Genomic DNA, 14,297 nt, shown 5'->3' with positions numbered 1-14,297 from the left:
TAAGCACCCAGTGGCTGTGCTGTGATCCTTTGCACACACCATCGAACGCTCTTCCTGACTGCTACTTACATAGCCTGGGGACAGAAATTAGAACCACCTCGTTCATTGAAATTTTATATGCGTTTTCGAGCTCCGGTTCGGCATAGATTTCTGCACTCGGAGTAAAAATTGACGGGGCATATTATTATCCAACTCTTCGAACTTCAAGTCCTTTATCCATTCATCTTGATGCTATCTTACCAATTCGTGTAACGGACCTCGTTATTGTCCATGTGCAAATGATTGTGCTAAGTTTTAGCTCAAGGTCCAGGCCCCCAGAATCTCCTGCAGAACCCCACCCGGCTTGACGCTGGAGTAGGGTCTATCGGAAGTCGTTATCTTATCCAATATCTTATCAATATCCTTGTTGTTCATTGTTTGTCAGTAGCAGTAGAGTAGGTATCAGGTAGGTAGACAGGGAGACAACAACGATGACGAGTCCTTCGATATCATCAGTCTCAGGTAGCAGCCAGTCCATCTTGGTGACAACAGCGGTTTGATCCACACGTACCAAGTTTCGATACAGTCCGACGGATAGAATAGCGAACAGCCCTCCGAAGTTTCGAAAAAAGAAAAGCCAACATTCTGGCTCCGACACGCGATTCGAACGGTCGTTTCGTCTCAAGACCACTCTCCGAACCTGCAACGAACCCGCTAGAAAGGCTAGCAACTGGAGAAATAGGCATTGATCTAGACCTGGGAGACTGGTCACCACTGGATTCACCTGTGAAAAAATTTTCAGAACGTCAGTCCGAATCGCCAAGCCCCACAAAGCCGAGACAGCCCAAACCTTTGACACCGAACGCTCAGCCCCGACCGATGGCCACACAGCAGCCACTCACACGATTCTCTGGGGACCCGGATGATCCGATACAACCTGCAACTTTTCTGCAGGACTTCGAGGTCCGCATGACAGAGCTAATGACGCCGCGGGCCGACCTTGCAAGTCGCATAAAACCATACCTCGAGCGAGATTCCAGAGCCTGGGACTGGTACACCGAGGACCTCACGGCTACTGAACGTACCGGACCCTGGGAGGCATTCGAAACCAAATTCCATGCTCGTTTTCCTTCGCAGAAGAAGGAAAAGAAGTCGGCAAAATCGTACCTCACAAGTCTAGAAGGAGAGCGGATAACGCATGAGCAGATTATGACAACCAGCGAAGACACTAACCAGCCTTACCACCAATGGTGGGCTGATCGACTTCTGCGGCTGGCCAAAGGTGCGGAGATCGAGAAGACAAAGCAATCAATCGGGGCAGTTTGGAAAAAACTGCCATACGCACTGAAGAAAACCGTTGACGAAGAACACGACAATTGGGCGGATTTCACGTCAGCAATCAAGGCGGTCAAATGGGGTGTGCTGAAAGTTGAGGCAGAGCACGAGGCTAGCAGGAAAGTCCTACCACTGATTCCGGAAACACCGCGAACCAAACTTGCTGGAGACTTCGCAGCTGCAAGGATTAGTTCACCACCATTGCCTTCCCCCATGCGAGCTCGCCCTGCCTATGCGGGAAACATAGGAGGACGCAAACCCCGCCGGGTGTTCACATCTCTGAATGAGGCGAGAAAGGAAGTTCTCCGTAGGGGTATCGCTGCGAAAGTGCAACAACCCAACACACCAGAAGGGTTCGCAGCTTGGAAGGCGGAACTCCTAGAATGGGCATCGAGGCACGGCGTCGACGGAGCGTTATCGGAGCTTACCATCGTACCCTTGAAGCCAGGAACCGGAGCAGTTTGCTCGGGAGAGTGCTTTCGTTGTGGGGGTACCAGACACGGATTCGAAGTTCCTTGCCCCAAGCCAGGAGCCATACCACCGGTAGAATCGGATTGGAGGGCATACTGCCAGAGAGAATTGGGAGGAAGGGTAGCAAGAGTCAACGCAGTGCACGTTTTGGGGCCGGAAGCCATTTTCGAAGGCATGGTCGAGTCGGGAAATGGGGAAGGGTCAGCGTTCTAAGTGGCGAACAGTTGACCCCAGGTACTATGTCGGTCGTGAACAATGTACAATCCGTTTTGGAGGAATCCAATATTATTGATGTATACAGCGTTCACAACGGCAACAGCCACATTAGCTCTCCATTTGCAATGGACATTAGCCTAAGAGACTTTGAAGGGGAGCAAGTACAGGTGGAAGCAATGGTAGACGATGGCGCGATGGTAGCGGCCATGGACAGTACAGTGTATGATAAGCTGAAGAATGCCATAGGGGGGTGGGAGCCGACGCAAAGAAAATTCCGCATGGCGAACGGGAGTGTGGTGCCAGGGACGGCACGTTGGAAGGGCCGTATCAAGGTGAAGGGAGTCGAGGTTGAGGGTGGATTCGAAGTGTTCGACAGCGGAGGGGGCTGGAAGTTCCTGTTTGGCAAACCACTCCTCGAACAATTTGCAGCAGTCCACGACTACCGAAAAGACGTCATCGTACTGAAGGGGGAACAAGGAAAGTGGACAGAAGTATTCAACAAGGGACTGGGGGTTTCGTTGACTCCGGACCCCACAACCGTGCTGGAGGAGAGAGGCCAGCAGGAAGTACCGAGTTCAGTTGCCCAAGAGCACATTGTTCTCGAAGAAAGCGAGGGACCGTTGGGCGGGGTTATCGTGAAGGCCGTAACCCCGCTGAACAGGGAAGTAGACGACCTAACTCGTGCTCCCCAGGAAAACATTACTAATGTCACTTCCCAGCACACGCCTAGAATCTCCCCCAAGCAACGACACCGAAAACCGCAAGTTGTCGAGGTACCAGACGAGGAACCCGAGAACCTGCAACCTGAGGAGTGGCGGAATGCCCAGGAGTCGTTTTTTCCAGTGACGGAAAGCGAGCTAGATGAGTGGTTTAGAGAAGAGCGGCGGTTGAGAAGGGCTGAAACCATTAAGCTACAAGAGGAGCTCGAGCGTCGACAGGAGGAACGTCGAGCAGCTTGGGAGGACGAGGAGGCGCAACGGGAGCATGAATGGAAGGCTTGGCTGAGGAAACAACGTGCGGAACCGGGTCTCCGCAAGTGGTTCTTCTGGAGGAACCGCTTGAAAGAACCAAACCCGCCGAAAAGGTTGAGCGTGGATTCACCGGGGGGAAGTAGCGCACCCCCCTCGAGGGAAGTACCAGCAAAGCACGAACCTGCAGACCCGCACAATATTGACCCTGTCATCACAGATGCGCCAGCCCAATTGATGGCATGTCCAGCCACGGAGGGGGCATTGGAGAATGTACAGGTGCAGTCAGGGATGGTTGGAAGGAGTTCAGAGGACAAGAAGATCGATGCGTTGCCAGTAGGCCTGTGGGCGGACTCAGTGGGGGGATTGGACATACCCCCCTCGAGGGGAGTCTCTAACGACATTCGGCTTGTTAACCCGCAACATGCTGACCATGAAAGTATAGTTCCTGTTCAGGCACTCCAGGCGGAGCACTTCACGGACCCAGACACCCTAGGGCCGGACTTCTTCCCTGATGCGCTGGACCAAGTCGATGATGTCAATCTGTTCACACGCAACGATGGAGAGCAGGGGGCATTTCGGCCGGAGCGTGTGCGGGAAATCCTTCGCAAAGTGAAAATTGGACCAGGGCTTTCAGGCGAACAGCGAACAAGGGTCGAGCGGCTTCTGAGTGAATATGCGGATTGTTTTGCCCTATCCGTAGGTGAGGTGAGACCTGTCAAAGACGCAATCCACAGGTTGAACATACCGGAGGGTGCGACCTTCCCTAAGAAGGTCAGGCAAAAATTGTTGACACCGCCGCAACGCGAGTACCTGCACGCAAAAGTCGATGAGCTACTTGAGGCAGGAGTAATTGAACGTTGTAATCCGGAGGATGTGAAGTGCGTGTCACCACTGACTCTGGCACAGAAGGTACATGAAGGGAGAGGGTTGACCGTGGAAGAGTTAAAGTACAAACTCAACGATGAGTGCGTGGCTGCGGGGCTTCCCGCATCATTCGATCTTCCCACTCGTCAGGTACAGCCCTCGGGTCCGCCGGAACGTGCTGAGTTAGCCAGACCTGCCAAATGGAGAATATGTCAGAACTTCATGGCAATCAACAAACTCACCGAGATCGCCCCAATGCCGCAAGGTAACATCCGATCCAAACAGCAGTCACTCAGTGGCCACAATTATATATGCCTGTTCGACTTTGCTTCCGGATTTTATGCTTGCGAAGTTGAACGGGGGTCCCGACCATACACAGCGTTCTACGTGGAAGGGAAGGGCTATTTCTGGTGTGCAAAGCTGCCTTTCGGCCTCACTGGTGCTCCGTCAACTTTCGCCAACATGACGGCTCTCCATCTGGACGACCTAATCGCGGACGGTACCATCGAATTGTTCGTGGACGATGGAGGGTCAGCAGATGATGATTTTGAGTCCATGTTTGCAAAGCTAACACGTATTCTGGACCGCGTGCGCGCGCGAGACCTCTCACTATCTGCTGCAAAATCTGAATTCTTTATGTCGGAAGGTATCTTTGCAGGAGGGAAAATCAGCAAGGAAGGAGTCACGGCAGACCCAGCAAAACTCACGGCAATAGTGGAGTGGAAACAGCCTGCAGACGCATTAAACCTGGCATCCTTTGTTGGTCTCACAGGCCATTTCCGCGATTTGATACGAAACTACGCTAGGATTGAGGGCCCGCTGCGAAACTTGCTCAAGTCGGTTCCGCTCCCACAGAATTACACAAAGTCCACCTACCGACGTGCCATGGAATCATTCAGACTTGAGGGTAAATGGACATTGGACCACACGAAGGCATTTTTGGCGCTGAAACAGGCATTGGTCTCAGAGCCAGTTCTGAAAGCACCCCGTTGGGACGGCTCCAGCTTCGTTGTGACGACGGATGGCTGCAAGGAGGGCTTCGCGGCGGTGGTAGCCCAGCGTTTTGAGGTTGTACACCCGAACGGCACTACTACATACAAGATGCACCCTGTGGGTTTTGCTTCGAAGCGAACATCAGCCTCGGAGCAGAATTACAAACCATTTTTGCTTGAGTTTGCAGCACTAAAGTTTGGCCTCGACAAATTCTCAGATATGATCTGGGGATTTCCTGTTGAGATCGAGACGGACTGCCAGGCGTTACGCGACGTCATTGCTAACGACAAACTGAATGCGGCGCACTGCAGATGGAGGGACGGTGTTTTGGCGCACCACATCGTGGATGTCCGGCACATTCCTGGGAAGCTGAACGTGGTGGCGGACGGCCTGAGTAGGATGTGGGAGGGCCAGGATCGTGTGGTGGGAGATGGAAGCGAGTGGTCGGTCAGTGAGGACTGGGAGGCAGTTACAGGGTTGGTGAACGACGTCTTTGGGGTGAGCGTTGGAGACAAGGTGTTACAGGATGGAGATGCAATGGACTGGAAGGCGTTGTCAGACCGGTTCGTACATGAGCCGGTGTTCACAGAGGTGGTGGAGGCTCTAAGGGTGCTGGAAAGTCCTGCGAGTGACAAAGTGAAACAGAAGGCAAAGCACAAAGCGGCGCGTTACATGGTGGAAAACAACAGGCTGTGGAAGGTGGGAGGTAATGCCGGGATTAGGGAACGCGCGCGGGTGGAATGCGTAACACAGAAGGAGGCGATTGTGTGGCCAAAGCACAACACGGTGAGGCAGGTCATTGGGGAAGGGATGCGGTGAAGCTCGCGCTAATGGATAGGATCTGGAGTCCGAAGCTACACGAGTCAATCATGGAAGCCATCGTAAGTTGCCCGGAATGTAAGAACTTCGGTAGTACTCACCTGCATGCTCTCCTCAACCCCATCACTCGACGCCACCCCTTTGAGCTCCTGGTGGGCGACTACCTATCGATGTCGAAGGGTAAAGGGGGGTACAAAACTATCGAACTATACCTTGACACATATTCGCAGCGGGTATGGGCCTTCAAGTTTAAGGTTGCAGGATCAGGGACCACAACTTCAGGGAGCTTGACTTCGCTGTTCAACGGATACCTGCCACCAGAAACGTTCATGACCGACAATGGCACCCACTTCGCCAACAAGGAGGTGGAGGCCCAAGCAACACTTTACGCCTGCCTACTCCCCATGGGTTAACGGGCTGGTGGAAGGTTCCAACAAGATTCTACTCCACGTTCTGAAACGCCTGTGTGCACCGAAATTGGGTGAGGATTCGGCGGAGTTCACAGCTATGACCTGGGACACACTACCGGATCAATGGCCTGAGCACTTGGACGAAGCGGTACGCATTATCAATAATCGTATCCTTCCGTCGGTTAAATTTTCGCCGAACGAGCTCCTTCTGGGTGCAGTGGTTAATACGAGGCGCACTCCAGTCGCAGAAGCCGCCTCCGTTCTACCTCGGGAGAGCGTAGCTGTACAGGCCGCTTACGTCGACCAACAGCAGCTTGATGGGTACAACGCTTTCGTGAATCACGCAGTGAAGCGGAAGAGAGTCTTCGATCGTAGGGTACTGAAGAAAGAAGGGAGAGAGGTCGTGTTCAAAAAGGGTGATCTAGTCCAGGTGTACCGAAGCGACCTCGACTACACATTCAAAACCATAAAGAAGATTATACCCAAATGGTCTCGGCCTTATCGTGTTGTCGAACGGGATGTCAATTCCTACACCTTGGAGACTGTGGATGGTCAACTCATTGAAGGGAAACAATTTGCAGCGCGAAGGCTGCGGGAATTCAAACCGCGATTGGGAACTAAACTCGCGGCAGCTCAACAATTGATCATTCGGCGTAGGGAGGAAAACGAAGGGAGTCCGTAGGCGGTGAGGGCGCCGCCATTTTTTTATTGGGGGCACATGGAGTAGGGTCTATCGGAAGTCGTTATCTTATCCAATATCTTATCAATATCCTTGTTGTTCATTGTTTGTCAGTAGCAGTAGAGTAGGTATCAGGTAGGTAGACAGGGAGACAACAACGACGACGAGTCCTTTGATATCATCAGTCTCAGGTAGCAGCCAGTCCAACTGTCATGAAGTCTCATGATGCGCCCTTTGATGCGCCATCAGCGCGGTGTGTTCCCATCAATCTGTTTTCACATGTTTATTGTACTTCATCACACGATCATCCCATTAGTTCCATTTGTTTCCGTACGCTTCCATACAACTCATCCTTATTCATCGATTAGTTCATTATGGTTCATTATCGACTCATTATTACTCGTATATATTGATTCCTCACTCTTGTTCTATATTGCATCGTTATTTACAATCGCTTACTCAGTAGACAAGAGTAGTATATAAAGGACAGTAGACAGGCCCTAGTTCCCCATCTCGACCTCTTGGTCATTGGGCAACTAGGCAAGTACTTGTATCCTTTTAGATACTACCTATCTAACTTGGTCATTGGGCAACTAGATTCCCTTTTGATTGCTGGTGTGATTGGCCTTTGACGCTATCCCACTGTTGTTCGAGATCATTATTTCTTTCATCTGTGCTTTGTGCTTGTTTCTGTGCCTCTTCGCTCTGCCACTGTCGCTCCTAGGCATATCTGGACCTCCCGCCTCCCGCTTCCTGCCTCGTCGCGACATTAGGTCAAGATCTTCTACTTGTACCATCAGCTTGGTGAGCTGATCCTACAAGGCACCCACCACGTCTACCTTCGGAGTCAACGTTGATTGCTCCAACCACTTTCACGCGCTTGATACTGTAACTAACACCACTTGCTACTGGGACGCTGAAGAAGAAGAGTGGGAACCCTGCTCCAGACAACCGTGCCCTAATCGATACGAGAACACATTTGACGCAAGTCCGACCGACCGTTACCAACCCATCCACAGACCAGCACCGCCTGCCAGGGTAGGACAAATCAGTACTCCTACTACTTCCACTCCTGCACCTCCACTAACATCTGCGGAACCATTAGCTCCTGCTGTCCCTGAGACCACAGCCGACCCCGATATCGAAATACAATCAATCCCTGAAGAAGACATGTCCTCAGCACAGGACGTTCGAGACGCTATTACAGAGCTTACGAAAAACCAGGCTAAGCTCCAAGACGTGGTCTCTGAGCTAGTAAGTGGCCTCAGCACTACCAAAAGTGTTGGCAAGCCACAGAACTACAATGGAAAGCGAGGAGAAGATGCCCGGCGCTTCCTAGCTGCCTTTGAGCTGTGGGCCAACTCCATCCCTGCTCTCTCCACGGATCGTAAAAAGAAAATCACATCCGCCATTACATACCTTGAGGGGGATGCAGCTATCTGGGCCACTCCTATCTCCGAAACAATTAATAGATCAAGTATAACTGGCTCAGGAGTACCTTTCCCATACGATACATGGGAAGAATTTGTTACAGCTTTCAAAACACGTTTTGAGACCACAGATGCCTCGGCCGATGCCAAGCAGCTCCTTAAACGGCTCTACCAGAATAGGACCACAGTGGGAACCTATGCCTCTACCTTCCAACAGTACGCAGACCGCACTGGCTACTCAGACAAAGACTTGCGAGACCGGTTCTACGATCACCTTGCAGATCGAGTAAAAGATGGTCTTGTATTCACAACCCGCCCCACTGGCTCCCTTCAGGAACTGATTGAAGCAGCCATCGACGTAGACAATCGACAAATTACTCGAGCGTGGGAGCAAGGAAAGAAACTGGTCGATGATGGAATCCTGACCAACTTTAGACCCACCACTGTTGCGACCCCATTCACTGCGCCTACTCGAGACCCAAATGCTATGGACATTGATGCCACCACCACTCGATCTCCTGATGCCTTTTGTCGCTTCATGATAGGACGATGCTATGGATGTGGATCTAAGGAACATCGCAAGGCCGATGGCCACCATGAGCGGGACATCTGTCAACACTGTGGCCTCAATGGCCATGTAGAGGCTGTGTGCCGTCGTAAGTTCTTAGGACTCCCTGGAAGGAAGGCTACTACCATTAGTGCTACCAGCATTCCGGATACAACTCAGTCTGCCGCTCCGAGTACCATCATTGCTGCTACACCAGATCTTGCCGCGCTACTAAAGGAACTTGCAGCCAACCAGCAAGTTCTTGCTGGGCAAATTGCCGAATTACACAAGAATTTTTAAATTGGGAACCCGCCACCGCTGCAGCGTCGTTCCCCAAGTCGTACTCAAGAACTCCATCGTCTGTATATGCCTCTATCACCTCCTGTACTATTAGCGCACTAGAATTCAATGATATATCCCATTTCCGTGTGCCCATAGAGCTTAAAGGACGATTCCGGAGTACAACAAGTGCAGCTATGATTGATTCCGGTGCCACTGGTCTCTTTCTACACCAAAAATTTGTTAACAAGCATCATATCTACGTTCGATCCCTACCCCGCCCCATTGAACTCTACAATATTGATGGAACCGCTAATTTAGCAGGGCGGATCACTCATTCTGCTCGACTTCTGGCCAGGGTGGACCGAAATCAACCCCAGATCTTAGAATTCCTAGTTACAAACATTGGATCTGAAGACGTAATTTTAGGGCTCCCTTGGTTACGTAAGGTCAACCCTGACATCAACTGGCGTGATGGGCAGATCCAGATCCCTGCAAAGCCAAAGGTTCAGCATCATGTAGCTATCGAGGAGATCCCAGAGCCCAAAGAACCCAATGTGGGAGGAAATACAGAACAAATCCTAGAACCTAACAGAGCAGAATCAAATGGCCTCCCTCACACTGTTCCAAGAACTGAACTGGGTCCGGAGACAGCTGAAACTGGCACATCCTTGGAAGATGAGCTAGTCTTTGAGGAATCAGGAAGTCCACTGTATCGCCTGACTGGAAATCGCAAACGACGTCGTGCTTGGCTCCGTGCTGGGTTTATCCAAGAGGTAACAGAAGAGCTATGGTGCGCTGCCGGGTACACCTATTCCCAACAGCTTGCCGAAGCAGCAAATAAAGATAAGCCCCAGAAAACATTCGAAGAGATGGTGCCTGAGCCATATCGGCGTCATGCGAAAGTATTTTCCGAGAAAGAATCCGAACGACTACCTGAACACAAACCCTGGGATCACGCTATTGACCTGAAACCTGACGCCCCCAAAACTCTACGCACCAAAATCTACCCCATGTCAGTAAATGAGCAGAAAGAACTAGATCGATTCCTGGAAGACAATCTCCGGAAAGGATATATCCGACCATCCAAATCACCACTTTCCTCACCTGTCTTCTTTGTAAAGAAAAAGGATGGCAAACTACGATTCATACAGGACTATCGACGTCTGAATGAATACACTGTCAAGAACCGTTATCCTCTCCCTCTGGTCGCTGACATCATCAATTGTCTACGACAAGCCAAATACTTCACCAAGTTTGACGTACGATGGGGTTACAATAACGTCCGGATCAAGGAAGGCCATGAGTGGAAAGCAGCTTTCTCCACTAACCGGGGACTCTTTGAACAACTGGTCATGTTCTTCGGCCTCACCAACTCGCCAGCTATGTTCCAGGCTCTTATGAACTCCATTTTTGCTGACCTTATCGCGGCAGGAAAAGTAGCTGTGTATCTGGATGATATTCTCATCTTTTCCGCATCCCTACAGGAACACCGGAAAATAGTTCATGAAGTTTTGGAACGATTAGCCAAGAATGACCTCTACCTCCGCCCTGAGAAGTGCGAATTTGAACAAACCTCTATTGAATACCTGGGCCTAATCATCAGTGAGGGAGAGGTTCGTATGGATCCTGTCAAAGTTGAGGCGGTTAAGAACTGGCCAGCCCCAACCTGCCTCCGAGATGTCCGAGGATTCCTAGGCTTTGCTAACTTCTACAGACGCTTCATTGATGGATTCGCTAAAAAGGCGCGAGCACTGAATGACCTCACCAAGAAGGGGGTGGGATGGTCTTGGGGTACCAATGAGCAGGTAGCATTTGAGGCGTTAAAAGAAGCTTTTACCACAGCACCCATTCTAGTCCTCTGGGATCCCGACAAACCAACACGCATCGAAGTGGATGCTTCTGGGTTCGCAACTGGAGGGGCGCTATTACAACAACAAGGAGATGGACTTTGGCATCCCGTGGCATTCCGATCTGCTTCCATGGACCCTGCAGAGCGGAACTATGAAATCTATGACCGAGAGATGTTAGCCATCATCGAAGCCCTGAAAGACTGGCGACACTTCCTAGAAGGACTCCCAAACCCCTTTGAAATTGTGACCGACCATCGAAACCTGGAATACTGGCGAACTGCACAGGATCTAAGCCGGCGACAAGCAAGATGGGCCCTGTGGCTCTCGCGGTTTGACTTTACTCTTACACATAGGGCTGGTAAAGCAAATGCACAAGCTGACGCTCTCTCCCGAGTCTCTCAACTCGAGGTTATGGATGCTGATGACAACCAACAACAAATAGTTTTACGGCCAGAACACTTCCTCCGAGCTGCTACAGCCGTCTTGTTCCAAAACCCCCTTGAGGAGCGCATTCGGAAGGCAAGCGAGCGAGAATCGGAGGTTCTTGAAGGACTACGTAAATTGAAGACACATGGACCCCACAACCTTGTGAATGGTCTAGCCGAATGGGAAGAGAAGGAAGGAATTGTCTATTACAAAGGCCAGGTGTATGTCCCACCTGATCCTCAACTACGCCGGGATGTCGTAGCACAGTGTCATAACGCACTCACAGCTGGTCACCCAGGAAAGCACCGCACCCTAGAGTTAGTTAGCCGACAGTTTTGGTGGCCTACGGTTCGATCATTTGTTGATAAGTATGTGGAAGGATGTGACAACTGTCAACGAAGACGTGTAAGGCCGCAGCCACAATCATCTCTAGAGCCTCTGCCTGTACCAGGAGGACCATGGCAGGACATCGGCGTGGACCTCATTGGAGAACTACCGATGACACAAGATGGACACAATGCGGCAATCACCTTCACAGACCATTACTCCAAAATGATTCACTGCTTCCCCACTACAACCGAACTGACTGCCGAAGGAGTTGCCGACTTCTATTATAAAGAAATCTTCCGACTTCATGGACTGCCCAGACGATTTATCTCTGATCGAGGACCACAATTTGCTGCCGACATCATGAAGGCCTTGCTAAAACGGTTGGGTATTGAATCTGCCCTGACAACGTCATACCACCCTGAAACAAATGGCCAGACTGAACGAGCTAATCAAGAAATCGAAAGATACATCCGGATGTATGTTAGCCGACGTCAGGATGACTGGGACCGTCTTCTTCCTACTGCCGAATTCGTTATTAACTCTCGAGTACATTTTGCCCACGACAAAGCACCATTTGAAGTGCTCTACGGTTATACCCCAGAATTCTCCATCCCCATAGGATCCTGGAAGGAATACCCTTCGATCACAGATCGGCTAGATGCACTCCGCCATGCTCGGGAAGATGCAGAAGCCGCACTACGTATGAGCAAACAACGGATCGCAGATACAATCGCGGAACACCCTAACCAACCTAGCTTTGAAGTTGGACAGCCCGTATGGCTCTCAGTCAATAACCTAAAAATTCGACGCAAAAGTGAGAAGCTGGGAAGCCGCCGACTAGGACCTTTCGAAGTTCTTGAGAAGACAGGGGCACACACTTACCGGCTTGCACTTCCTACATGGATGAAGATCCATGACAACATTAATGTCAAGCGCTTGGCACCATGGAAAGGAAACGAAGTCAACGGAATACTGCCAGCTCCGCCGGAGCCGGAGGTCATTGATGGTGAAGAATTTTACAATGTGGACAGGATCCTGGACAGCAGAATACATGGACGGTGGAAAAAGCTGCAGTACTTAGTCCGGTGGAAAGGCTACGACGAGGGCCATGACACCTGGGAAAATGAGGAAAATGTGGTAGGATCCAGTGACGAAGCCATTAACGAATTTTATGCAGCACATCCAAATGCACCAAGGAAGATTTCGGCAACGATCTTTCACTCACTACCATGGCAGCCAATGGTCAACTTCACCGAGGTAAACAACTAGTCGCTGGGACATCGACTCTAAGGAAGGGGGTAATGTCATGAAGTCTCATGATGCGCCCTTTGATGCGCCATCAGCGCGGTGTGTTCCCATCAATCTGTTTTCACATGTTTATTGTACTTCATCACACGATCATCCCATTAGTTCCATTTGTTTCCGTACGCTTCCATACAACTCATCCTTATTCATCGATTAGTTCATTATGGTTCATTATCGACTCATTATTACTCGTATATATTGATTCCTCACTCTTGTTCTATATTGCATCGTTATTTACAATCGCTTACTCAGTAGACAAGAGTAGTATATAAAGGACAGTAGACAGGCCCTAGTTCCCCATCTCGACCTCTTGGTCATTGGGCAACTAGGCAAGTACTTGTATCCTTTTAGATACTACCTATCTAACTTGGTCATTGGGCAACTAGATTCCCTTTTGATTGCTGGTGTGATTGGCCTTTGACGCTATCCCACTGTTGTTCGAGATCATTATTTCTTTCATCTGTGCTTTGTGCTTGTTTCTGTGCCTCTTCGCTCTGCCACTGTCGCTCCTAGGCATATCTGGACCTCCCGCCTCCCGCTTCCTGCCTCGTCGCGACACCAACACCCTAATTGACGCTATGATTTTGCCATGATTGACGCTATTTCGGACCAGGATCGTCACGTGAAATCGAAAAATTTTCCAAAATTTTCTTCAAAATTCAAATGTTGGTGTTCTTTTTCCATTTTTTTCCGGTGCTTAAAATTTTTTTGGTTTGGTGCTGGTGCGCCGACTCCTGCCGACTCAAATGACGCTATAAACGGACAAGGACTAAGGATCCTTAGCGCCGTGCTGGCATGGCAATCCCCGACTCTGAATGGTCTCTGATGTATAAGGTAAACTAAAACTGGGAAAGGGCCTCGTTCCGAGGCACTGACCTTGGCTGGATTGCCTGACTTGCCAATAGGATACAAAGATATGGATAGTGAGCTTAGGTACAATTTTTTATGATGTGCACACTTGCAGCAAGTAGATGTCTCAATAGCACAAAAGTAATGCAAAAAACAGATTCTAAACAAACTCCATTTTTACAGCATCTGCAAAACCTGGATATTCGGCTAAGGGTCCAAAAGCAGTTGAAAGCATTTCCCAGCAGTGAAAGTACTCAGAGCAGCCTGCTCTCAGTGCTTTCGGTATTGGGATCTGCTGGGATCTGCTCTCAGCCCTTAGCCGAATATCCATGTTTTGCAGATGAGTAACATTTGGATGAGGTGGTTAGACATTGAGAAGGATGAGATAATTGGAGCAATGAGCAGATGGGGGACAAGTCAGGTCGAGAATCCACCATAACTTGCAGCACTATTAGTCGCAAATTCTAACAATGCTCACTTTCCACTACTACAGCATGTTTCAGCTGCCAAATTCCGATGATGACAATGCATGTAAAGTAAG

This window comes from Lentinula edodes (genome assembly GCF_021015755.1).
Source record: "Lentinula edodes strain Le(Bin) 0899 ss11 chromosome Unknown C8R40scaffold_25, whole genome shotgun sequence".
NCBI lineage: Eukaryota > Fungi > Basidiomycota > Agaricomycetes > Agaricales > Omphalotaceae > Lentinula > Lentinula edodes.
The sequence above is the reverse complement of the archived record's forward strand: the minus strand, read 5'-3'. Positions refer to the sequence as shown.